This window comes from Struthio camelus, chromosome 2, assembly GCF_040807025.1.
Source record: "Struthio camelus isolate bStrCam1 chromosome 2, bStrCam1.hap1, whole genome shotgun sequence".
NCBI classification, from domain to species: Eukaryota; Metazoa; Chordata; class Aves; order Struthioniformes; family Struthionidae; genus Struthio; species Struthio camelus.
In genome coordinates this window covers 160,484,465-160,511,371 of record NC_090943.1, presented here as the reverse complement: position 1 = coordinate 160,511,371, position 26,907 = coordinate 160,484,465, and the positions used below count along the sequence as shown (strand labels likewise).

Below are 26,907 nucleotides of genomic sequence, written 5' to 3'. Positions count from 1 at the left end.
TGGGATCACCTTCTGTGTTTGTGCAATCCAAAAGTAAAGATCAATCTTAAAAATTCACGATGCGATGCCAGTAATGACCTTATTTGCACACTCAGTTGATTATTTTCCCTGCATTTCTTCTTATGCTAATGAAGTCTCTTTGTTCTAGGTATTGGCTTTTCTGTGGCAAGGGTTCGAATTGCTGAATGCATTCCCAGTGTAAACCAATGTATTTAAATAAGGGACAGATTCGATTCAGTGAATTTGAAGAGCTTTTCTCCAGCTGATAGAGAGAAAATATGGGTATGAAGAATCAGAAAGAGCACAAAGGGATAGAGAGGGATTTTGTTCTGTGCATATGTTAGAGAAAGCAATATGAGTGCATATATTTGCATGCTCAGGATACACGAGGGAGCGGACTTCATAAGGCAGGCAATTAAAGTTTAACTTTGCAGTACTCTTGGAGTTCCAACTAAAGCCAATAGACCTCTGCCGTGTGGCTCCGAGTGAGCCAGCCCTGCTGGGATTGTAAAGCCGTCGCCTCGCTTCACCTCTGTCCTGGCCTTCTAACATTTCCTGCTGCGCTTCAGTGTGAGCTCTGCTAGTGCCAAAGCTTCACTGGCATCCTGTTCCTAAATCACTGTATGAAGGGATCTCATTGGCAAAGCGCTTCAACCTTTCCTCCTCCTCCCTTCCTTTCTTTCCCATTCTACTCTCCGCACCTTCAGCCCCAGGGGAGAAAACTGTCGTTATGAAATCTCTAAGTGAAATAAATAATTAGAATACCTAATAGCTCATCATCACAGTGATATAGGTGTCTATATCATAAAAATGGATGTTTTGTGAGTCAGATTTCATGCACTGTGACAAGTGCCACTGTTCTCTGAGGCTGGTTCCGACACACCACTCGAGTCTACTTGCTGGCCTGAGACGTATGCCATGCTCAGACTCTGCTCCAAACTACAAATCAGACTGTGTAATGTTGCCTGGTCATGGACGCAACTTGTAGTTCTTATCTTATGGATTCAACAAGCTCTGTAACTAAAAAGTTTTACAACATAGTTGACTACAGAAGCCACCCATCACCAAAAAACTTCTGGGTAAGAGGGTAAGAAAACAAGATAAAAGGACCATTTTTGTGTTTCACAACATTCTCCATGTAGTGAATTTTAGAACCAATTAGCCTTGACGAAGGAGGATGAATAAAAAGAAAAAGGAAAACCTGGACAAAAGAAAAAAAAAAAGACTTGTAGACTGCTGTAACCACTGAAAGCGATGTCACTCCAAGAAGAGACCCTGGTGTAGTCTTTGCACAGATCTAGGCTTATCCAAATTTGGGCCATAACCATTCCCAGGTAGGAAATGTCCTGCTCTGAGCTATTACAGTCTATCAAGCTTACTTAGTCTTAGCCAGTTCACCAGAATCTGCCTTCAGTCTTGCTGACTGAAGAGCTTTGGAAAACAGCATTTGTAGGATTGACCCTGTGCAGAGCCAGGACCTCTAGGCAGCATGAAAAAGACACATTCACTTCCTTTTTCTTTTTTTTCTATTTTACAATCTGTATCATAAATTTAGAAAACTTGGCATGACCTACACTATATTAAAACTAAGTACTTTTTAACTCATTACATTTTCCAGTAAAGAAAAAGCAAGCCGCATCTGCTGAATAAGCAGTGTAGAAAATGGCTCGTAACTCTCTGAGACACCTCATCTCAGCACAGCCAGCCGTCTCAGGCTGGGATGAATTGCACCTTAGAAGCACTCATCTGTCTCTGTACAAAGAGCCTTAGTGACTAGCTTTCATTAACTACTAATTTTTAGACTAATGAAATCATGTGAGGTTGATCCCATCCAAAAAGATAAATGTGAATATTTTGGTTGCCGCTAATCGAGTGGCTCAGTTTCCAGAACTCTGACTTGTCACATCTCATTTTCCAAGCCTGAACAGGGAGAGTAATGGAGTGTAAGAACCATCTTTCCATCTTTGTCCATATAGCCAGTAGGACACACGTCTTCTTAAAATCGTCTTGTCCATCTGCCTTGCTTCTCCCCAGGGCAGGGCAGAATCAGCTCTACCAGAGCCACAATGGGCATGAAGTCTTGCCTGTTTTCAAAGGAACTGTTAAACGAGCCCGTTTTGTGGTTATGCCAATCTCTCCTTATTCTTCTCTTAAGTTAAACTGATTGAATTCATAGTGAGAGGAAATAAAAATCCCAGAAAAAAAAATTTAAATCTGTTCAGCCAAGGATCCTAGTGGACTGACATTGTCTTATAAGTCACATACCTTGTTTAGTACAAGAAACTCATAACTGACACACTGCCAGCTCTCTCTTCTCACAAGGCTCATTAGGTGTCTTAACATGGGGGATTTGCTCTGTGTAAGGGCATGAGCAGAACAAGCAGTTTCAGACTACAGGCTATATTTGCTATCTAAAGCTCAGCTAGCTGGTTCACTGAATGGCTTCTTTCATTATCTGGATAGAGTGGACCTTACCAGATCTCACCTGTTGGCAGCAAGTGAAAAGAAAGATAGGGCATGTTGTGCTTGGAAGGTACCAAAAAATCAGTATTGGCTGTTTTCAGAAATAGGCTTCTGAAAAGATGGGCATGCCTTAGGGTTACTCCCTGATACTCAATCCAGTCTGTCTGAGGAGTCCGTGGGGAGGCTTGTCTTGACTTCAGTAGATGCTTCATTGTGCATCATTTCCCCACAGAATTATGATGGAGGAGGTAAACTGACTATTGATGGATTTTATACATACTGCCTGCCACCTGCATAAATAAATGCCAGATTTCTGCACACATGCAGAAATGTAAAATATTCCTAGGTAAGGTCCTCTAATGCATTTAGTAGTATAAGACAAATAAAGTATGTTACCAGACACATAAAGAGATAACAAAACTCTCTTTCCTGGGTACCTGATTATATAAAAAGATTGTGATGGAGCAATGCAGGCAAAAGGGAGGAGAAGAGGGGACTGAGAGTGTTTCACATAAAGAGAATGAGAAATCTAAGCAGGTGACCTGGGGAGAGATACACGACAAATTTTTGCTGGAGTCCATCTTTGGCCCATTAGCCAGTTATATTCATAAATCCCTCTCCCTGTAAGGGAAGACTTGGGTTCAAGGATGAAAGTTTCCAGTAGATGGTCGGCGTGGCAAAGCTGAGCATAACTACATTTAAAGACCTTTCAAGATCTGGGCTCCTGTGATTTATAGAGCTGAACTGCCTGTGACCTGGTGATGGAGTAACCAATCTCAACGGGGCCTGTGGCACATCTATCCATAAAGATAGCACTGTGCAGCAGCCCTTAGGGAGTGAGGGACACACTAACCTCTTCTGGCCTTTCAGCATTTGAGGAGTGTTGTGTGATATCCATGTATCAGAGCTCCACAGAGAAGGTGCCAGCAGATGGCACTCGGGAATACATAGACCAGTCCCTGGGCAGCATGGGCTGGAGAGAAGTTCATGCCCTTCAAATGGTTCCTTTCGTGCAGCACTTTCTATCAGCCTTTCTCAAAACACATCCCCAAAAAAGAAAAATCGGTTTCATTTCACATTGCAGTTCTTTGTGTCTATATTTTATTTATTTTATAGCTGTGAGAGTGAAGATATTGTTGCAGACAACATACCAGGGAAAGAGAAAAATACATGAACATTCAGGTGGGAGCATGAAACAGGTCACTTCTATCAAATTCCAAGACTGCAGTGCACAGGGTGAAAGAGACGGGAACCCTAGCAGGCACACATTTCCTACTCCACTCCAGTGTGCAGAAGAGTGCAAACCTCGCTAGAGAAGTCTTAGAGAGGAGTAGCTGAACCCCTTTTCCGGGAAAGGAGCAAATAGGATTCTCATGTTGAATTTTCAAGTGCAAAAAAATTATTTCATTTTATTTTCCGTGGAAGAAAGTTAGAAGCAAGGAAGAGCGAGCCACAAACCTCAAAGTGGAACCAATATTTGTTGGTGGATAGCGACTCAACTCAGCCAAGACCAGTGACACAGCTGGGACTAGGCAGTGGGTCTTCCCTATCCAAATCCAAACTATTCTACCTCCCTTATCCCCTTCATTCGGCAGTTCTGCTTCCTGGATCAAAAATACACCAGTTATTATTTCCTAGAGCACGATTCCCCTACTCTATCACTTAGTTAGAATTATGCGGGAGCTGCAAATGAGAACTTATATGCTCTATGCTGCTTGTGCAGTCCTGCTTTCATGATCCACATTTTCCAGATATCCACGTTTTTTCTTTCTCCTAGGATGACCATCTTTTCCTCTCTACTCCCTTCTTGAGTATTTCATTGCCTTCTCCTAGAGCTTTATTGATTTCCTTCCCTCTATCTTCAAAAACAAACCAAAAAAGGAGGTAGATGTTTTTAATGACTGAGTTTTACTCCTGAAGAACACAAGGCTGTGAACTCAGAGGAAAAAGGAAATTTCATAAATTTCTGCAGTTAAATGAATGCCAGATGCTGTTGAGTAAAAGAAATTAAGAGGTAAGAAACTCGCCGCTGGGAAGGAGGCTTTGTTGGCATTCTGTCCTCACAGAATTTTCAGTGCTGGAGAAGGATGAACTGCTGTGTCGATAGAGATACATTAGGGATTAATTTGGTCTTTCTTACTGCTTTATAATGTCATATACAGAGGATGTTACATGACAGTCTGAAGTATGCAGTTTTATTGAGACTCGTGCAATTACCTGCTGCCTCCCACGGCCTGCAAACAAGATGCGTACAGTGTGCATTTGCATAGGAGGACCTCTGCCTCCTTCTTCCACAAGCTCATGTGTCAAGGGCAGTAGGCTGAACCATCACGGAGGGAGGATCTTCATCTCATTCCTACCCCATTTATATTGATCTATTGCTGTGGGATGGCTTATTCTGGCCTAGGTACTGCGGGAACAGCTTTAGGCTGCCCTCCCAAGACCCTGTTCCTGGCCTTGGCAGAAGCGAGGTGCTGGGAGGCCAAGAGTCACGTTAGACGCAGCCATGGCTAATGAACCTCCGGACCCCGTGTGGCCTTTAGCTCAGTGTAGAGAGGACTATCTTAAAAGTTAGATGTCCTAATCTAAACTAGATCAGGAGCTCCAAACCAGCCAGAGAAATATTGCTATATTATTCTGTGGAACCTCTCTTTGAATAAGAATGTGAAAACTGCCATACCAGCTCAGAGCAAACACTCATCTAGCATATTTCTGCCAGGAGCCAGTGGCTGATGCTTAGGAAATAATGCAAGTCTCAAGGAAATAGCAGAGCGTACTTCCCTCAGTACTGTATTTCCAACCTCCAGAAATCATCATTTGGGGGGCTTTCTGTGAGAGAGGTTGGATCTGAACTGCCATGTTAAGTGGCTTATGATGTATCCATCCCATTATAAATTCCTTCTGGCCTTTCTTTGAGTATTTTCATATATTTCACCTCCGTAGCATCTTGAGGCAAAGAGTTCACAGGCTGATTTGCTACAGTGTGAATAAATGCTTTCTTTGGCTCATTTGAAACTGTTGTCAGGTATTATTACAAAGAAAAACCCTACGTGCTTGAAATTAGGTGAGGTGAATCCCGGGGAAAAGGCAGAATACGAGATAACGGACACAGGCAGACTGTGACAGGGCAGGGATATGCCAGACAACAGTAAAACAGTACCGATCAGCATGTAAAGCAACAGTCTTATGAGCTGCATACTGTAACCCATGTCAAATGTGCTGTAACAAAGGGGCAGTTTAAGGAGGGACCTGAAGGAGGAAAGTGAGTCAGCTCTGGAGTTGATAATCAGTTCTCCAACCCTGGGGCAGGTAGCACAGGAGAAAACAGAAAGTGATGGAAACCAGTGTTATGGTTCTGTGGAAGGTGGAAGTCCAGCTCTCCACGTGGGACTGGGGTGCAGAGAGAACTGGATGCAGATAGATCGATCAGTCAGGCACTCACCCATATAGATGTCCTTAGGACCCCACAAAGCCAGGCTCTTCTGCATGCCTTTGCTACACGGCAGAGATCTGTGCTCCCCGTCTATGGAAATTCATGCTTAGAGCGTTAAGTCCTTCCCTGAAACCAATTATTTCCTTAATGTGGGCCCCATTTCTGCTATATAACGTCTTGAAAAATAGATTTTAACTTTGTTCCCTCCACCTCGCGCATTCTTCAAAAGCACCGAAGCCGTGGTATGGTTATCGATTCAACTCCTTAGCGCTTGCTGGTTATACAAGGTTAGATGTGTAAGTGGGCTTTGGGAATCACCACAAAGCCTGGCAGACACGTAGTAGCACCGTGCGGAGGCATGCATCTGACAGCTACTACGCACATGCCCTAATCTGGACTGCTGATCATCCTGGGGGCTACTACAAGCCTACACAGCCCCTTTGATTCTAAGTTTATGAATGGCCTCGTGTGAATGGACACCTGATGGATATATCATCTCTTCCCAATCCATCATCTCGAGGGAGAAGTGAAAGGTTTTCTTTCTCAGCCATCTCGTGTGTCAAGCTAACTATGCTCTATATTTGTGTGTATCAGCATAACAGGTAGGTTTGGTTTGCGTGTATATGGCCCCTGCACCCCACCACTTCTTCACATCTTTACATCAAACCATCACTGGATGAAAAAAAATATGTCATTCTGGGAGCAGCTTTTAGGTCCTTCTGGCTGAGGACCCTAACCATGAGGGACCTTACGGCCCCTGCCTTTTGATTTCCTGGGCACATAGCAGCCATTAATTACAGGCAACTTGCTGAGGTGCTAAGTCATTTTTACCATCTGACTTATGTACCACAGAAACATGGGCCCGTGAGTTTTTCTGCAAACATGGTAATACATGGATCAAATGTGATGTTGTGGATCCTTCCAACTACTGGCCATTAATGGGAAAATTATAAAAGGCACTATCTGGGCTCATTTAACTTGCTAATTTTTAGGTAACACACTGAAATGGTTACTGATGTTTTAAAATAGTGGCATTTTAATAACCTATGTTTTAACAAATATCCTTTGTAGACTTACTCATGCCAACTGAATAGTTGCTCCTAACCTAGCCAGACCACACAAGAGAAAGCTTGGACCTGTCTCACACTAAGAACAGGCGTATGCAGCAGGGAAAGTGCTCAGCTGTGCGTTGCTGATTCCTCCTGGGCTTCATCAGCACGACAGCCACAGAGGAAATACTGAGAACATCAAGTGGTATGTGTTTTTGCAAGAAAGACTACATGAGGATCATTTCTTTCCTTTTCTCAGAAATAATCACTCCAAATATATATCTGGGAAGATCCTATTTAGGGATGATTAATCCCAGTCAAGGCCTATTTGGTGAGTGATATTAGAGGACTATACAAATGGAGGCACACAAAAAATGATATGATTTCTTGTTTGGGGAAAAAATTGAAGATGCTGCTTTTTTCCTAATGCTAGATGAGTCTATCCAGTTTATAGTTTCACCAACCCTTTTTTCCCTGTGTCTTTTTTACTGCCTGGTGCTTTTCGTCTCAGCAAATTGATAAAGCTTTTAGACTTTTAGAGATCTATTTTGTTTTCCTGTGTTACTCCTGTTGTACTCAAAATCCTGCAGAGATTTTTAGGAAGCTTGTCTGTCTCCAGATATGGTTATCTTGCATGAAATGGTTATTTGACATCATTTGCCTGCCTGGAGGGACTGTTACAGGATTCATCATCTCACGTTGATGAAATGATAGGAATTGAGTCAGAACATCCTCTCATCCTGCTATTATAGCGTCCTGACAAAATTCTCCATGAAACCTAGCTAGCCTGTGCATAACCCCTCTTAGGTCTGTTTGCACACAACTATCAGTAGAACTGTTGCTTCTGTTATGTGCATTTTCTTCTCTATGGTAATAAAAATCCCTGGGTTTTTTTCTTTTTCTTTTTAAACAGGATTACAGAAAAAAAGCATTAATATATTGATTCCTGGTATATCCAAACTCAGTTTACGACATTGCTGTTGTAAGTGTCTTATGTGATCAAGGCCGAAAGCTGGAGCATCCTCCAGAGCAGGTTTCTTTCTCTGGAAGTTATTCTGTGGTACTGCATAAGTGCAGTGCTTGGAGTTGTGTCCTGCGTTCAGGTTTACCTCTAGGTACGTATGTGCTCCTATGCACGTGAGGTCATACCCTCTGAATACCAGCACACGTGTGCCTGTGCTTTAGGCCAATATGGCTTTGCAGTAGCAGACCTGAGAATAAAGTGGAGACGATCTCAGCTACCGTAAGCATCATCAGAAATAAGCCCATCCAAATATGGCTCTGGATTAAAGTTGAAAAAAAAATGCTGAATCTTGGAGTTCAAGACACACAGAAAAGTTACGTGCTGCAGGATAACTGACTCTTTGTTTTTTCTTCAAGTGATAGTTCACACATAATTAATTTTACAGAACTAGCAACCAGTTATTGCCTACCTGAATGTGGGAAAAAAGGCCCTCCTTACAGAATGAGTATACAGCAACCTTACCAAATTTAATATATGATATAGATACTTTTATGAGAGAGAAATGGGACATAAACACATTACTAAAGGTCCAGATTATAGTCTTGTGGATTTCAGCTATTGATCGGTAATCAAAATAAGCAGAAGAGGCTGTCGGAGCCCTGGCTTGACTAACATCTCCAGGAATATAATGAAACAATAAAAAGCAAGGTGCAACTAATGTGACAAGGTTTAAACAGCTGCCTTAAGATCAGTTAAAATTGTACCCTTGAACAGGTGCATTATATCAGCTCCAAGGGAGGCCTGGTTTGCCTAGCTCAGAGGTAGGCACCTTTATCTGCAGACATTTACATTTAGCCGTTTAAATCCTGCCACAAGCTTTATGGCAGCTAGCAACCCAGGTGGACAACCTCTGGGGTTGTCCCTATAGGATATTCTAGAAAAGAGAAATATGGTGTGAGAGCCAACACAATACCAACTGGTAGCAGTGAAAGGTTTGGCTGTCCAAGTGCTTACTGTCATGAAATGGAAGCAGCACTGCTATATTTTGGTGTTAGAGCAGAGTCACCGGTGCCAAGGCTGTCTGTCCCACATGGACCTTCCCAGCACAGAGCTATTCCTGATGCAGAAGGAGCTGTTAATGCTCATCTGATTTGCTTGGTCAGCCCGGAGGTGGGGATTTCTCCTGGAGCACAAAGTGAAAGAAGTGTCTTACTGGAGAAAGTGGACCCCTCTGGAGCAGTGGGGGATCCTTCCTTGCCTTCCCAGGGCTAGGAGGAAAGGGTCTGCTCTATAGCCATGACCAGGGAGCCCCGGGCAGGCAGCAAGGGACAAGGACTTTCAACCTGTAAACTCAATGGAACTGAAAATAGCTTTTCAAAATAGCCGACACTCACTCTTTCCCACATGCCGATTAATGGAGGGAGCGTTTTTCCCTGTGGTCTCACGTGTCAGATCACTTAGATGCTTTAACACAACTTCATACATGAATTAAGAACTGCATGCTAATAAAAAAAAGAAAAAAGGTTTTTAAACTGAAGTAAAAGTTTCAGGTGTGACAACCCCCCAAGGAAACACAAGTGGCGTGAGACCGAGACTCCCTGAAGTGCCAGAAGCATTTCAAAAGCCAGTGAAGAAGATTTATACTGGGGAGTCTTCTCCTCACTCAAGTTGATGGAACATATCACAATGAGACTTATGGTGTGCTTTTCTCAGAGCCTGATTTTAGAGGAAGTCTACCCTGGTCATAGCGCTTGTTCCAACAAGGCACTGCAATCAAGGATGAAAAATAGGCATGAGCAGATTGTGGGTGTTCAGTAAGGTGTTATTGAGAGAGAAATCATCTTAATATACTCAGAGATGGAATCTAAATAAGACCTGAAAAAGTTCTGTGCTGGGAAGACTTGGGGAAGTGGCAGAGATTCTGTGGCTTTCCTCGGTACATTTTTCTGCTGTTGAAGAAATTATTTTCTAAGGCTGATTTTTCAGCTTCACAGGAGGTTCCCAATAGCTGAGTCACTGCTGAGAAAAATGCTTGATTACATTTTGTTTCTTAGCGTATAATCTCAGTTTTATACATAAAGTCACACTGAGCGAGGAAGTCCTTTGCCTTTGAGAATATGTCCCACTAATAGCAGGCAGCTTTGAGAGTAGAGGCAGATCCTTCTCCAGCAGCATATATCAAATAGCAGCCTTGGTCCGTTTGCCAGCTGCCAAGGGTTCGCAACACTGCTCTTTGAAGCTAACAGGCCAGCCTGAGCGAAGTGATGGTCCTTAGCCGCGGGAACAAGCCTTTGAAGCCAGTATTGCAGTACAGCAATGGACAGGAAGATGGAAACCTCAGCAGCACCAATAACGTTGTAACAACTCTAGACTGATGAATGAAGTAGCATAGTTCCCAGCACTGGCAAGAGGCTCCTGCTCTGAATGAAGAGCTGCGAAACAGTCCCAATCTGATCGCCACACCATACCTTTCGGGGGAACACTGTGCAGGTGTAAGCCTACCCAGGCTATGTGACTGTCTTGCTTCTGTGGCTGTAACCACAGCACATCCAAGTTCACACTGGATTCTTTTGGAGCTGCCCTCAGACAGATGTAAGATCCTACGTTCAATTAATTAGGATCCTAGGGACAGAATATCTGTTTTAATGACAAAGACAAGTATAACCGTTCTATAGTAGTTGATTCTCGGCCAACTTGACGAAAATAGCTTACAGAAGTTATCCTTACCACAGTCCTTGGTAGACAGAGCCAGAGGCGATGGTCTTGGCTTTGTGGTGATGTAACTCAAGTGGTCGCAGTGAGGTTGTGCCTGCTGTAGGGCAGCTGGATTGGCACCTGAGATACCATGTCTCTCTGCTGAATGAAGAAGAAGATTTCATGGACATACTTTCACGTAATGGCTCGTATATTCAGTAAAACCAAACTCAATAATAGCAGGTTCCATAACACCAAATGACTTTACGAATCCACTTGAGGCTTTGCTTTAGTTGATCGTTCCTGTAAATACAACAGTCATTACTGAAATACCCTTTTTATCTGACAAAAGCACTCTGCCTTCCAGAGGAATGCTCTTACTCCTAGATAGATAGTGTGTCTGGCACCCCTCAATGCCCAATTTAAAAGGTTTCTATTTTACACATGTAGGTAAGTAATCACTGAACATGTTATACCCTTATTTTAGTTGGCCAGGTAGTGATAAGAAGGAAAACCCCAGAATCCTGTCATACAGGTTCCATTAACTTATTGTCAGATGAAACAAAGCAGAGTAACAAAACAGTCCATTTTAAGTAGCAGATGTACTTTCTTGTTCATGACTTCACAGGCCAAGCCTTTAAACGCAAGACAAGGCTAATTCCTGCAACAAACTCCACGGTTTGTCAGTCTCCAGATCCCAGCCTCACTTTTTACTGCCTTTGCCTCCAATTTAAATATTATTAGCATCCATTTGGTTACATTTAAAAGCCTTGTCACGGGTGAATCCTAAATAAAGTGATTTCTGACTACCTTTTGAGCTTCTTTACTGAGAAGTTTTGCGTCTGTGATGCTTTGTCTCTTGTTAGTTGCAGTATCACACCTTTTATTTTGCCATTTCTCACACTTATTTGCTTACAGTATTCCAGCCATGGTAATGAGGGCTCTGACTGAATTTACATCTCCTTATATTGGCATGGGAAGAGTAAGAAAGATGCCAGAAAACTTAATATGTTACCTGCTCATTAAAGCAAAACGGAATCTGCATACACAAAATGGCATTACTTTGGCTATATTCAAGCCTACAGAAGTGACTTTTTCTTACTGACCAAATAAGAACTTGGACAAAATGAAAAACTCAGATTCTAATTTTGACTACAGAAAAGAAAGAAGCAAGATTTCTGCCTCAATTTTCTGCAGCTGAAATGTTGCCATTGCTGGGTGATTGCTCCGTTTAGCGAGTAATGGGACACAAACAACTTCTTTCACTGGTTTGCATGAGAAAGGCATTAACTGCAGGGGAAAATTTATAGAGAAAGGTGTATGCAGCCTGGGTCCTCCCTGCCACGTGCCCTTAGGTGGCTGCAGGAGTGCTCTGCTACCTTATTTACCAGTCTGGCATTTGTGTGACCTCCCTTAATGCATCACGTCGAGAATTTGGGTTTCCAGCCCAGGACAGGGGATTCAGTGCAGGGGCAAGTGGCTTGGTTCCTTTGGCTATGAGGCTGCGTGCCGCACGTCCCTTCAGTGGGTCTCATAGATCCCCTTTGTGGATCTCACTCTCTGATCTTTAAGGACCCTCCACACTGACTCACTCCCTGTGCCTGCTTCATCCACCCTCCCATCTCTGGAGGTTGCCAGCCTTAAATGCTTTAAAGGAACTTCTGGCCTCTTCCTGCTTTGCTTTTAACCCTCCACATAGGTGTTCAGTACTGTCGGAAGCAACGGGAGACATGCTCATCCGATGATGATCACAAGCCTCAGTTTATTTGCACCTTTTCATGACTTATATAATAGAGTTAATTAGCTCATACATATTGCAACAGCCAAGCTCCTTATAGGTTGCTAACATTAGTTACTTATCATGCCCGACAGCCAGATGCGGTCAGCCTGTTTGTACCGGCATTTTTGCTGATACAAAACCTAGCCTCAACCCCACATCCGCTCAACCAGACACTTCCCCAAATCCACGCGACCCAGGCGCGTTTCACATTGCCTCCTGACACACAGTTACATCCAAGCAGTTCTTGCAGCCGTGTCTTCATGTCTCTCGTCACGTAGCCGACTTCCCAAAATACCTTCCACACAGTACCTGACAGGTGCCACGCAGGCCAGCATGGGACTCGGAATGGTGCAGCCCATAGAAGAGGGGTTTGCTCTGGGGTGCTCCTCAAGAGTTTAGGAACCCCTGGTGAACCATGGCCAGAGCCACCACACTGTGGGGTTTCCCGAGCCCTCCAGTGACTCCATGAGTGCTGAGCAAACCTAGTAAGCAAACAAGAAGTGACACCGCAGACTCACACCATAGGCATCTAGGTACTGTGATATTTCGCACTGGGTTATCTGTTGAACATCCGTACTTCTATCCGTATGTGTACTGTTATTTGTTGACTGTACTGCTGAGCATCCTCTCGACCATACTGTTGGTATCCATACTGTTATCGACTGAGGCCATCTGTTCTATTGTCCAACAGTGGTCTGGCACTGATTAATTGAATAATGAACTAAGTCTGGGAAGGATAAAAGAAAGTAAACCTCATACCTGTGTGGACTCGGACTCACCGTCAACTGGCCTGCAGACCCGACAACTCATCCATCAGCGGGGACACCCCTGATGCCAACTGCCAGGATGAACCTGAATCTTCTTGGCTCAGCTCGAGAGTGGTGAGAACAATCTGGGGAAAGCTGTACCGGAGGGGTGACCCAAAAGGACTAGGAAATGGCGAGAGCGGTCATTATACCGTGCAGCCAAGAACAGTCATTATACTATGCATCCGTGGCTTAACCATGGAGCTCTGATATGTGTATTCTGTTTTTAGTTCTTTAGTAAACTTTTTAGCTCTGTTATACTTGTAGATTTTCTACTGTTAACTGTTTAGTGTTGTCCAGTGTTTGTCACATGCGTAGAACAGCTTAGCTCTAATAAAGTCTTATATCTGACAAATGATGATCTCTTGAGCTCAGTGCAACTAACACCGGAATCTCAAAGAATCCCGGACGCCTGTCTAGTGGTGCGTCCCAGCACCTTGCTTGCAGACGAGCATAGCCGGAGCCAGACCCTTCCATACGCCACAGAGCGGAGAGACACATCTAAGACAGTGTTCCCAAACTGGATGCGCATTGTTAACACTATCCTTACTCATACACAGGGTAATTTCTATTCAAGATAAAGGTATGAATTCTGGCTAGTTAGTTATTCACAGCATATACGCTTTTGGAGTAGCTTTTTCTCAGAGGGCTCAATGGTATGTTACAGGCATCTTCAGGTCTTCAGTGTGCAATTGCCATGCTGCTATTATACACTCACTAGTATAAGGTTGCTTCTTAGAAATATTTTTCCTTAAAAATCTTCTGAATCTGACCCTTTAAACCTGAACTGCTATGTAGCTAAATCCTTTCAATATCCACTTTATATCTCTTTCTAGAAAATGTAGTAACCATTTTACAACCAGGACATTCTTTTCTTCCAGCCCGTAGAAACCAGCTTATGTTATACATTATGTGTCTTTTAGGCTCTGGAATATTTTCTTGCTGCATTGTCACGCATAAAGAAGCTGCAGTACTCTGTAGAAAATATGAAAAAAGAATAATCTTATTAAACAAAAGAATGCATTAAATAGAAGTACACTGTTCAAAAAAGCTTCTTTAGCTATGATTATGCAGCATATAACCTCATATAGTAGAATACTGGTGTAGCTCTACTGGCTTCATAGCTGATTTACCTTGGTTAAAATAAGAGTAACTGAGCAGAATTTTAAATGGATTCAGCAATCACCTAGCCAGTAACTTTTGAGCTAGAATTACTCATTTTAACTAAGTCCTTCATTTCTTTTCATTCACTGCTCCTTGGATAGCTGAATTACTGCCTTTTATTGCACTAGAAGAGGGATCACAAAAAAACTGATAGGTTTAATCAATCTTCTGCCTCGTCTGTCAGCAGTAATCCACTATTGACAGAAATGGGAGGCTGAGTTTGCTTTAGAGACAGCCTTTTGGGAATACTGTTGTGTGGTCTATTTTATGTCTGATCTACAGAGATCATCTAATAAATGCAATCTGATTTGAGGTCTCTATACGACACAGAATTTAGATGACATGCAAATAAGCCACATGCCTGTCCTTTTCTTTTTTTCGAGTGTTCATGTTCCCTCTGAATCCTTACAGGAACATTTCTTTTGCCACCACTTCTGCTCAGATTCTGCCTGTAAGTCCACTCTGCATATATGATAAAGTGAAGTAAGAAAGATTTTAAAATGCCCTGGTACAATGAGATATCTTCCACTTCTCAGCATGCTGTGCACACACACTCTTTTGCTTCCCAAACACCTTTCAGCTGAAAGGTTTTAAGGATGGCCTTATAGATCCGCTGAGATTAATGGTGGGGAAAATAGAGTTCTTTGACCATTTCTTTCTCTCCTTTCTGCAGTATATGCCTCAGAAACATAAAAAATGGTAACTGGACCTGCCTCACTCCACCTCTGCCTTTTCCCAAGCATTAGAGCCTGGGATGGTCGCACCAGGCTAATTATTAAGATGACCCTTACTTGCCTTCTTTGAAGGTAAAAACCCTTCCAGTCCTCCAATTTGCTTTGTAAGGATCTGTCTCCCGTCGCTTCTAATTTTGCCCAGATGTAACTATCTGAGCTAAAATTTCCCAGCCTGGGAAATCTCCTTGGGTCTGAGTTTTAGGAAAACTTTCAGCCCAGGCAAAGATGAACACAAAGGTTCAGTTTCTACCACTTCTCTTTTCTCTGTTGCTTATTGACTTGAACTGGAAGGACTTGAGTTTTGGAAAACTGCAATCTCTACTGCTATGGATCATCCAATCCTAAGTGGCCTAGCTAATTAGAAAAAAACAAACAAACAGCTCTGTACATACCCAACAGAGACATTTACGTTTTGTCTTTATTAAGCAGAAAGGCTCCAGGTTGAGTGAAATAAGCTGAGCCCCTCACAGCTCTCGAAACAAGTGATATTCAGTCAAGTGTTAGAGAGGTTCCTTCTATTGCTACTTTTTCCTGGACACGGAAGTCACATTAAGATGCTTTTGATGTTTCACTTGCAACTTCCTTTCCCTCTAACATAAGTGAAAAAGTCAGATAAGTGTCACTCCCTCTCCCAGGATCAATATAGGACCTATCTCAGTTGATAATTTCTGCTACCTTTAAAAGCCCTCCTTGCATTTGGAAACTCAAATGAAGCATAAGCCTTTGGCATCCGTTTGCCCAATGTAACTGGATTACAGAGTCACACAATGGTTGACGCTGGAAGGGACCTCTGGAGATCATCTAGTCCAACCTCCCTGCTCAAGCAGGGGCCTCTAGAGCACATTGCCCAGGATCGCATCCAGACGGGTCTTGAATATCTCCAGCGAAGGAGACTCCACTGCCTCTCTGGGCAACCTGTTCCAGTGCTCTGTCCCCCTCGCAGTGAAGAAGTTTTTTCTCAGGTTCAGATGGAACTTCCTGTGGTTCAGTTTGTGCCCGCTGCCTCTCGTCCTGTCGCTGGGCACCACGGAGAAGAGTCTGGCCCCATCCTCTTGACACCCTCCCTTCAGGTACTTGTAGACATTGCTGAGATCCCCCCGAGCCTTCTCTTCTCCAGGCTGAACAGGCCCAGCTCTCTCAGCCTTTCTTCACAGGAGAGATGTTCCAGTCCCTTAATCATCTTAGTAGCCCTTTGCTGGACTCACTGCAGGAGCTCCATGTCTCTCTTGCACTGGGAAGTCCAGCACTGGACACAGTACTCGAGATGTGTCCTCATCGGGGCTGAGGAGAGGGGCAGGATCACCTGCCTCGATGTGCTGGCAACACTGTGCCTCATGCACCCCAGGATCCCATTGGCCTTCTTGGCCACAAGGGCATATTGCTGGCTCATGGGCAACTTGTTGTCCACCAGCACTCCCAGGTCCTTCTCGGCAGAGCTCCTTTCCAGCAGGTCAGTTCCCAGCCTGTCCTGGTGCATGGGTTTCTTCCTCCCGAGGTGCAGGACCCTGCACTTGCCTTTGTTGAACTTCAGGAGGTTCCTCTCTGCCCGTCTCTCCAGCCTGTCCAGGTCCCTCTCAGGGGCAGCACAGCCCTGTGGGGTATCAGCCACTCCTCCCAGTTCAGTATCATCAGCAAACTTGCTGAGGGTGCACTCTGTTCCCTTCATCCAGGTCAGTGATGAAAAAGTTGAATAGGATTGGATCCAGTACTGACCCCTGGGGGACACCGCTAGTTCCTGGCCTTCCGCTAGATTTTGCCCCACTGATCACAACCCTCTGAGCTCTGCCATCCAGCCAGGTCTCCATCCACCTCACTGGCCACTCATCCAACCCACATCTCCTGAGCTTGCCTAGGAGGATGTGATGGGAGACAGTGTCCAAAGCCTTGCTGAAGTCCAGGGAGACAACCTCCACTGCTCTGCCCTCATCTGTTCAGCCAGTCATTCCATCCGAGAAGGCTACCAGATTGGTCAAGCATGATTTCCCTTTGGTGAATCCATGCTGACTACTCCTGATCACCTTCTTGTCCTCCACATGCTTAGTGATGACCTCCAGGATGAGCTAGTCCATCACCTTTGCAGGGATGGAGGGGAGGCTGACAGGCCTGGAGTTTCCTGGCTCCTCCTTCTTGCCCTTTTGGAAGACTGGGGTGACAATGGCTTTCTTCCAGTCCTCAGGCACCTCTCCTGTTCTCCAGAACCTTTCCAAGATGATGGAGAGTGGCCTAGTGATAACATCCGCCAGCTCCCTCAGCACTTATGGGTGCATCCCATCAGGGCCCACGGACTTACTGGTGTCAAGTTTGCCCAAATGATCTCTAGCCCAATCCTCCTCAAGCAAGGGACAGTCTTCCTTACTCCAGGCTTTCTCCCTGGTCTCCAGGGTCAGGGATTCCTGAGGACTGGCCTTAGCAGTAAACACTGAAGCAAAGAAGGCGTTCAGCAGCTCTGCCTTCTCTGTATCCTTTATCACCAGAGCCACTGCACCATTTAGTAGTGGGCCTGTATCTCTTCCAGTCAGTTGTCAATCTTCAAACAGGGTCCCATGGTCATAGAAATCAAAACCCTGTTGCTGACACCAGCTGCGCAGCCAGTTGTTTACTTGCAATATCCGTCTACTCCTCCTCCCATCCTTCCTCCTCATTGGCAGGATCGAGGAAGAAATGACCGGGCCTTCACACTTCTTAGCACCATCTCCAGAGCTCTATAATCCCATTTCATACTTTCCAAGTTGCCCTTAGCAGTATCATTGGTGCCCATGTAGAAGAGCTGCTCCCATTGCTGTGCTGCAGTAAAAAGCTCCCACACCTTTATCTCTGTCCTGCTGATGCTTTTAGAGGAGAAAGACCATTCACACCTTATTAGCCCTTCTGAATAGGGTCTGTTCCCTGCTGCCATTCATGGGACCAGCATCCAGCTTCTGGGTTGGTTTCATGATAAAACTGGCTCTACTTCGATCAGACACTTATTTACAGCACATCATAAAGTGTACTTATCATACATACATTGTAGGTCATCCACAGTCCTACTGAGCTTTATTTGTCCACAGAGACTGAAAGTGACGTTACCAATGCAGAAGATGGAGGGGTCCAAACTATTCTCTCTCACACCTGCCTGCATACATACCACAGTGCACTCACTGGGAAGTAGATACTTATTTATTGTACAGTGGGGTATGTGGGAAGCAGCTGAAGGGGTTCTCATTACTTCGGTCCGTACTTGAGAGCAAAATGTTTTCCTTATTGTAAATAACAATGAAAGGCCCTATTGCCAAAATTTCTGACACTCGTGAAAGAATTTTAATTTCTCCTCATCTCTGTGATACAGTGTCACTCTCCTGAATTTACCTATGAGTGCTAAGTATTAAGTATTACAGAGGCCTACAGCATCCTGGGCTGTATTAGGCAGAGTATTGCCAGCAAGTTGAGGGAGGTGATCCTTCTTGTCTACTTAGCCCTGGTGAGATCACATCTGGAGTGCTGGGTACAGGGCTGGGCTCAGCAGTATAAGCGAGACATGGACATACTGGGGTGAGTCCAATGAAGGGCTGTAAGGATGTTTAAGAGACTAGAGCAGTGCTCATATGAGGAGAGGCTGAGGAAGATGGGACTGTTCAGCCTGGAGAAGAGGAGGCTCGGGGGGAGCTTATCGGTATATAAATACCTGGTGGGGGGAGAAAAGAAGGTGCAGCCAGACTCTGCTCAGTAGTGCTTGGTAATGGACCAAGAAGCAATGGGAGCTAATTGAAATACAGGAAATTCAATTTAGACGTAAGAAAGAAGTCTCTTACTGTGAGGGTGGTCAAACACTAGAATAGGTTGCCCAGAGAGGTTGTGCATTTAGGGGAAATGCATATGATGGGCACTGAATTTCATATCCAGCCGACAAAGAAGTAGGTGCATTTGTAGGTGGAACAAGTTCTGGTCTCACAGTGAATGTTATTCTGGAGTAACGCTCACTTGTCAAATCAAATAAACACCATTTTGCAGGCACTTAAGGGAGCTTCTTTGTGATTAGAGAAAAAAAATCAAGTTCTGAATGCCCTGGTACCTGTAAGTCCTGTCAGTTCCCTATCAGTTGCCCAGCACAAGTGTATGATGGACTGAGAAGTGTGCCATGCACGCTAGCCCTCTGTTCAATAACAGTCTCTTTCTTCATGCAGGACACGTGCTGGTTGTATCAGCATTTTCTGGTAACTATAAAAGTCAAATCTTTATTTTAAGGTTTCTAGGGGGTGTCTTAAATTAATTGCAGCAGGCGTAGGCAAGCTCAGCCACTCAGCTGAGCGGCAGAGCACAGGTGTTCGATCATTCTTATCTAATTAACTTACACTGTGATTAATTGAACCAAGCTGATTGCACACAGTCCCTCACTAGTCTGCCTTCTTTCTTCTCCTGCCTTTTGTGCCAACAGCAAAGTGTCAAATTCAGCATTGCTACATATCCATTACATTCACTAAACTGGTCTAAGGTGAAAGTAGGAGCAAAATGTGGCTCAGTACAGTGTGTTCCTGGGTTGGAAGAGGAAGTCTGGGACCCTCAGCACCTGCAGTAGGTAAATACAGCAGCAAAGTTGGAAAGGGCAACAGCATCCGCTGTCAACAAGGGATATTTCCCCAGTGTTCACATTTAATGAGAACTGTTTCCTTGTTTTACGAGAACCCTCAAACGCCATGAGCAGCGCAAGGACTACTTGCTTCTGCTTCCCCATAAGAAATGTGTTGAAAAAGACAACGCAAAGCCAGAACCATGTACCTGCTCTGTGACAGCAGCCCCGGTACCTCACAGGGAGCAGTGTGTCATTCTCCAAATCATTAACTGAATGTTCAGTGCAAAAGCTATTGCAAAAAGAAACAACTGTGCAGCCCTGCATTATGTTTTCTTAATAGAGCATGGGAATCCAGTCTTCTGCATTAATTACCTAAGCCCCAATTGAAGGGGAATGATATGGATATTTGGAAAAAGCCCATAGTGGTCAAGGAGAAAAAAAAAACCCTCAGATTAAATTCGAGATCCAGCCATGCTGAGCACCCATTCAGGACAGGAACATATGGTGACTTTTCAGCAATGTAAAAATAAAATGAAAAAAGCTGCCCATTTTTCAGAAAAACAATGGTCCTCAAAGAGGTTTGCACCTGCAGTAGCTTGACTGCAAAGACTTATTATTTAAAAGTGTTAATTTGCAGACACTTCAAAGGACAAGTAACTTTCAACTGTAATTGTATATTTTGAAAATAGTGAAGTGATTCCCAAGGCCAGCACAATATAGTTAGTATAAGTATGGTCTAGTTCAAAACTGCTGTTGCTTCACTAGACTTTTGGTGGCCTTGGCACAGAGGGGCCCTTATTCTTTCTGCCAATGGACCAGACGTGAGTTTTATGAGCTGGAAGAGGCTACAATGCTACACTCGGTAGCGCTGCAGAAACCTTCGGCACAGATGATGCAGGAAAATCAAGCTACGTTCACTGTGCAGACTGCTTAGTGCAGTGAGGGGAGGCTTAGGAGCTCTGGAGGACGGTAATCAGAGAGTCTATTAAGAGCATTTAAGCAGCAAGGTAGTCTAGAGTTCACCTGTCTCTAATTTGGGCAATAAAGCATGTGCCCTTTTTCACAGCCCCTGTTTTTTCGCAGCCCCTACTGTTCTGCACTCTGAAGCTGAGATTTGGCAGCTCTGCAGTAGCGGTGATATGACTTCTTCAGCATTTTTCCAAAAGCATTCAACGGAGGGGAAGAGGGTGAGACGGTAATTCTACGCATATCTCAGAGATTTAAGCGCATCCCTTTCTATGTTTCCTCTTTATTTCAGTACATCTCCCCCCGCAAAGTGACATAAGGTATCACTTTTAATTAGCAAACATCAGAGTTGCTCTTATTCTCTTGTCAAAAAGAAAAACTCTCTCCCTTGTCTCCCGCCCAGAATCTGCTATGCCTTTTCCTTAAAGAAAAATGAAAAGCAAACTTGCAGCTTGGCAGGATCAGCATAGTTACTGGAAAACTCTTAGAAATATTCAGGTTTTATGGATCATTTAAAAGTGCCTCAGGCTTTACAGCTCTTTCTTTCTTCCAGACAGTGCTTTCGCTCAGCTCCCATCTCCAACACCTCTCATAAGTATAGCTGGAAAAGGATGGAAGTCAAATGAAAGTATCTGAGTTGCTAAAGGTGGTAAATTTATTTTTGCAGGTTACGGTTTATTCTTTCTCAAGACAGAGCCTGCTATAAGCTAGCCTCAGGAGAGCTTGCGTACCCCCTGCTCAGATGCTGTAATTTTTTTCAGAGTTGCCTTTGTGCTCAGCTACAAATCAGATCTGAGTGCCCAATTTCACAGCATTCAGCCTCTCTTCAGGAGGCTGCAAAGCTGCCCAAATTTTCTTTTTCTTTAAGAAGCAGGAGATGAGGAGAAAATTAAACCTTATTTAAGAGTGTAATTCTTGCAAGTTTGAAAAAAGGAAAAAGAAAGGAAAAAAGAAACTTCTGTAGACTAAAAGAGGTTTTGTCCTTGATGTTCTATAGGAAAGTACTTGAAATGGGACTCAGGCTATCTTTGCTGTCTCTTAAAAGTCGGATGTGTCTGTCCATGCTTCCTCTCCTCTCCTGGTGGCTTGCGAAGAAGAGCTTGGCGGCTCTCATGCCTCCTCAGAGTGCTCCGTGCTATCTGAGACTAGTTTAAATACTACAAAAATAGGTTTATCCCAGGCTTATTTTCATTTGAGACTTAGGGAAAAGGCAGATATTTACCTCTGAATGAGTCCATTACCATATAAATAAGCCAGGAGCTGTTTTTATTTATGGGAGGCAGCGTATCTTAATGGCAGCCTGCCAAGAGTTTGAATTAATTTTCTAAGAAAGCTTCCTATTTGTCTGTTTATAAGAGAAGGTATCAGTAGCAACTTCATGTTGAATCAGGGCTAGTTCTAAAATCTGATTTGCACCCTATCTGATCTTGATTACAGCAAATGAGTAGCATAAATGGGAACGCTGAGAAGAGCGAACGAAGAGAGCACCTTCTGCATAACTGAAAAGTACTGGGTCCTAGCACCGGTGGCTGTTTTGGAGGCTAAACTGCTCATTCCAGCATGCAATTGGTTCCCTGGCAGCTATCATTTGGCTATTTTGAAGCTGTAAGAAATGCAAGGCTCAGTGTTATCATGAGGGAAAGCTGCAGTACTTTAGTTGTAGGACGGGTAGTTGAGCGTCTTCCAGGTTCTCTTTGAGTGACTCTCCCTCAAACTGTAAATGATTTATTTTCCCTTGCTGTAAGTGTTAGGAGTAAATTGTACTGACTTTTTCCTTGCTCTTTCTTGTTCTTTGTGCAACTTTCTGATGAACTGCAGGCTACAGTTCAGGAGTCACTACATAAAGAAAAGCCTCAGTACGATTGTAGGCAGTCCCCCAGAACGGAAATGTTAGTCATGGGTTCAAGCCCACTTCAAAGGGGACACATCAAACAACCACTTAACGACGACACGTAGAGCCCACAGTGAACATAGAGAGTAATGTGAGCGGGAAGGACATGAAACTTCCTCTGCACACAGCCGTTCCTCCTGTTCCCAGGAACAACCCGTTTCTACCTACCCAATCTATCTCACCATCAAACTTCTGCTTCTCCCCCAAATCAGTTCCCAGTAAGTGAATTTACACACAATAAGGATGCTCCTTCTGTCCTCCCTGAAATTATTCCCCATCCAAAAGCCCTCTCTATCTCTTGCCCTCACTTCAGGCAGGCAGCTCTCCTGATAAGCCTCAGCTTTGTAGGAGCCTTTTTGCCGCTATTGCTCGGCGAGACAAGGATGGGGAAGGATCTGAAAAGCCAAACCCTCCCAAGCAAATGGTAGGCAAGGGATATATATTGCTCTGCTTGCAGTTTGCCCTGCTTTCTGCCTCCACTCAGCTTTTAGGAGGCACACGAGCCCAGCAAAGAGAACCTGAGGCTGATCAGAAAGGGGGCAAGTTCCTCCTGCTCTGATTATTCATGTTGACCTAGCAAGGTTACCCGTGCTGAGCCCTAAAAGTCTTGGAGGTATGAGCTTGGTCCTATAGAAATGATGCTGGTCCCGCCATGGTTAAAACAGCCACCTCTGCTTCCAGTAGCCACATGGGGCAAGTATCACACAAAGCACTGAACTGGGCAACACAACATGCCCTTTTGGCTACAATGCTCTACATTTCTATCCTTTCTACTAATATCCTTCCACTTGAGAGATACCAAACACCTTTCCTTCAGAGACTGACTAACTGATAAGTAGCTAATCAAACTCTAACAACTTTTCTCTGCTCATATTCAGCTTTGAAGCCTGCTGCTTCTATTGCAGATCTGAAGAAACTCTTACGTGCCTAAAAACTTGCCTGATTTTTCCTTTTGTGCTGGTTGGTCTAATAGAAGATGATGTTTTTACTTACATAGCTTGTCTTCCATTAATAATTTGATTTTTTTTTTATTTTTTTAAATAAATATTTGCATGGGGATTTGCTTTAGGAGGCCATAATGTCTGAGCTTGGTGCTGCAGTTTATCTGCAGTATATGGAGCGACACAGTTGGGTTACCAGCTTCCTCACTAGCCTGGGTGGATTTACGGGCCGCTGCAGTCACTTTACTACACTTTATTACACTTTAGTAAGAGTTTTTCTTCTAAAGGATTTACTCCAAACATATGACTGCTTATAACTGTGAATTACTTATCCTGCAAACAGGAAATGGAGAAAAAGGAATAGATAGTAATGCTCTGGGTAGATGACTCAAATGTTGTCCTTTAACGGAACCGGTCACTTTGTGCTTTATCAGCCGAGCCATAGTGAGCCACTATATAAACTTTCTGGGACTGATGATGAGATAAGACACTTCTGGCATGAGGCGTCTCCATTTCATTGAGTGTGATCAGTGAAAGAACAGCACGGATTATGGGAAAAAATTGACATTCCAATAAAAATGTAATGAAAATGATAGATGTGGCTGAAAATCACAAATGACATGGTAGAATTTTCTCCATCTCATTCATTTGGTCTTATTGTTTACTATTACTCATTTTCAAACTGAAATGCTACTCTTTTGCAACTGCTGAGATATATTTATTTGGAATTTACATAGACTACTTTTCAGCTTTTGCAATAAAAGGATTGAAACCAGCAAAATAGGATGAAGTAGCTTTGTCTATTGGCCTAATTTTGCTCCACTGAACACTCTGGCTGTTACCTCAAGCACTGCCCCGTACCCATGATGGTTTGATTCTTAGGTTTATCGAAATGGCTTGTTCCGGGTCTCCACGGCAAACCACTCTGAACTCAGTGGATTTCTCTCCACCATCACTCAGACAGGCTGTAGCGGGTGCTGTATGTTCCTCTTATCTGGCACTGGGACGCTTTTGACTAAAAGTGTTCAGTTCTGCAGTCACTGACCATTCAACAGGCTTCCTGGGATCACTGGTCCCATCTCAATAAGACCCTTTAGGTGCTATGGCAGCAACAGCTCATTATACAGCCTTGGAGGAGCATCTGCACATGCAGAAAACACAAACCTACCAGTGAAGATGGCGTGGTGTCCCCTGACCAGGGCACTAAAATGAGAATGGTGGGGTGAGTGCGAGTGACCGTCTCATTTCCGCCTTTGCCCCACAACACCTTTGTAACAGTGTAAAAGGGATGTCCCATGCAGACTCTGCCTCAGCGTCCCATGAGGGACACCTCTGCGTGCTACCTGCTCCTCGAGAGCTGCACCCTGCGATCCTGGGGTGAGCCAGATTGGTCCCTGGGGCTGCGATCTAACTGCAGCAGGTTTCCAGTTTGGAAAGGCCTTCTCTTTCAGTCGTCATCTTGAGTCCTACAGTACAAAAAACAAATCCCGAACCTACTAGCAGCTTTTTTATAATGGAGCATCTGATCACAGTGCCTTCTTTTTACTATGTGTTCAAAACACACATTTTCAATGAGAGGCAACAGAGGCTTTTCCTAGGCTTCAGCAGGGAAATTACTTACTCTCAATCTGTTGACTTATTGAAGTCAGTCAGTCTTAAGCTCTACATACATCAGATACAAAGACTCCCACTGTTTTCGGTGACAGCAGAATTAGTTCCCCATGTAATGCTTTGCTAAACCAGGGGCTGAAAGCTTGCAGAGAGTCATTTCGGATTAATGCTAAAGCTGTGCCAAGGATGATTGACCACGGAAACCGTATTGCTTACTGCGTAATTAGTCTAGCATACATGCTCTGGCATACCAATGTTTCAAGAGCCCTGCTCTGACTTCGGGTTTCACAAGGATAGCTTTACAAAGTGCAAGCAGGGCTTGCAGGGCTGTGTGCAGCTCAGCAGATGACTCGCAACTTTGCATCAGCCGTTCAGAGCCCTACTCAGTTTGCTTACCTTACAATTAGGTATGTGGCAATACCTCACGAGTAAACCCACCTCTCAAGAATGGTTCTGTGAAAGATCTTAAGGCCTTTGGATGAAAAGCATTTCGATGGATTAAAAAAGAGATCATAGTTATGCATAGCCAAAAAATTAAGAGCTTGGTTAAAACTCTGAGCTGATGTAATTATAAGCAATGCAATCAAAGAGGTCTCACATCTAAAGTAGTCCCAAGCCATTCCCGGTTAAAATAACATTTTTCATTGACTTAATTGCCTTGCCTCTTCAAAAGCACTGGAAAAATGTACTGCCTGGATTTCTGAGACCGTGATTTATTTAACTCAAACACAAAAGAAATTGCCAGTGGTTTTGAATTGCCCGTAGCCTGTGAGAAATTTGCACAGAACGAAGATGGGGAGAAAGCACTAGAACGGCATCTGGGCCACAGAGCTGGGATTAGATCAGGTCACCTGGGAGTGGGCTGGTGCTGTCAAATGCTGATCCCGATCAGCTCTGAGAGGCCTCTGCAGCTTGCGAGTCAGCCCGCTGGCACACATCCCACAGGGCACCTAATTCAGCTGCTAAATCTGCTCCTGTCCGACTCAAGCTGTTCTGAAACCTGGGGCTAGCAGAGCCAGCTGTGAAATTTGGAGCAGGTTCCTGATTTAAGCTTCTCCTGTGGGCTAGGGAAGCTCAGAAGTTTGGTTCAAGTTCCGGCAACGATTTGTGCTTTCAGCTCTTCTTGCAAAATGCTCTTTTTGTAGCTCATTTTCACTTATTTCCAAGCAGGGTGCAAGTTTGTCAGTCTAAAAGACTGTAGAGATGTGATACACCTGCTTTTATCCTTCAGTTTACAGCCAATTACCCAGGTAAAGATAAAAATACAGGTTCGGTAAGGAACATGCCCTGAGTGCTCTGCGTCCCACAAAGCAGCTCTGAGCCCAGTAAAACCCAGTGTACATTTGCTTTTCATTGCTGATGGGACACGAGTCTGCTGGATCAGCTTTTAAAATGAAACGGGCACTAAGAAGCCGTAAGGCTGCTTTCTTTCAAAGAGGAGGAAATGACTTGTCCTTGCAGTACGGGGGCTGGGTGGTCTCCGGTGACAGAAATACAGTTTTTAGTGGATCATTTGACAGCAGTGAATATGTAATTTTAGCGGTGAGTGAAAGCTGGTTTAGAAGCCCTGTTACCCTGTGAGCAGGGACTCCAGGGAAGGCCTTGTGCCCTCGAAGCGTGCAAGCAAGTAGTAGTCTGAAAGCCGGAAGAGACCCGAAGATAAATAACTGATAGGGCGAAAGCAAATGTTACCGTTCGTGTTGCATGATCTGTTCATCCTTAAGCCCTGTCAGATGGGATCAGTTAGCAAGGACGGCATCAGCAAGGTAGGTTTAACATCGTAACTCTTCCATGAGCAGATCCAAAGCATGAATCAGTATTTCTTTTCCCAACTGTCCGTCCCTCAGTCTGTCTGGGAGGGCCTC

At 44.1% G+C, this 26,907-nt stretch overlaps 1 long non-coding RNA gene across 1 annotated transcript; it reads right to left on the bottom strand.

Annotated features, from left to right (window-relative positions):
- Window positions 1-7,887: 7,887 nt before the first annotated feature.
- LOC138066087 (uncharacterized) lies at window positions 7,888-26,898 on the bottom strand. Its single transcript, XR_011139320.1, has 3 exons — window positions 26,735-26,898; window positions 10,637-13,312; window positions 7,888-10,531 (listed from the first exon to the last, which is right to left on the bottom strand). It is a non-coding gene; the product is annotated as an uncharacterized lncRNA (long non-coding RNA).
- Between the last annotated feature and the right edge of the window lie 9 nt (window positions 26,899-26,907).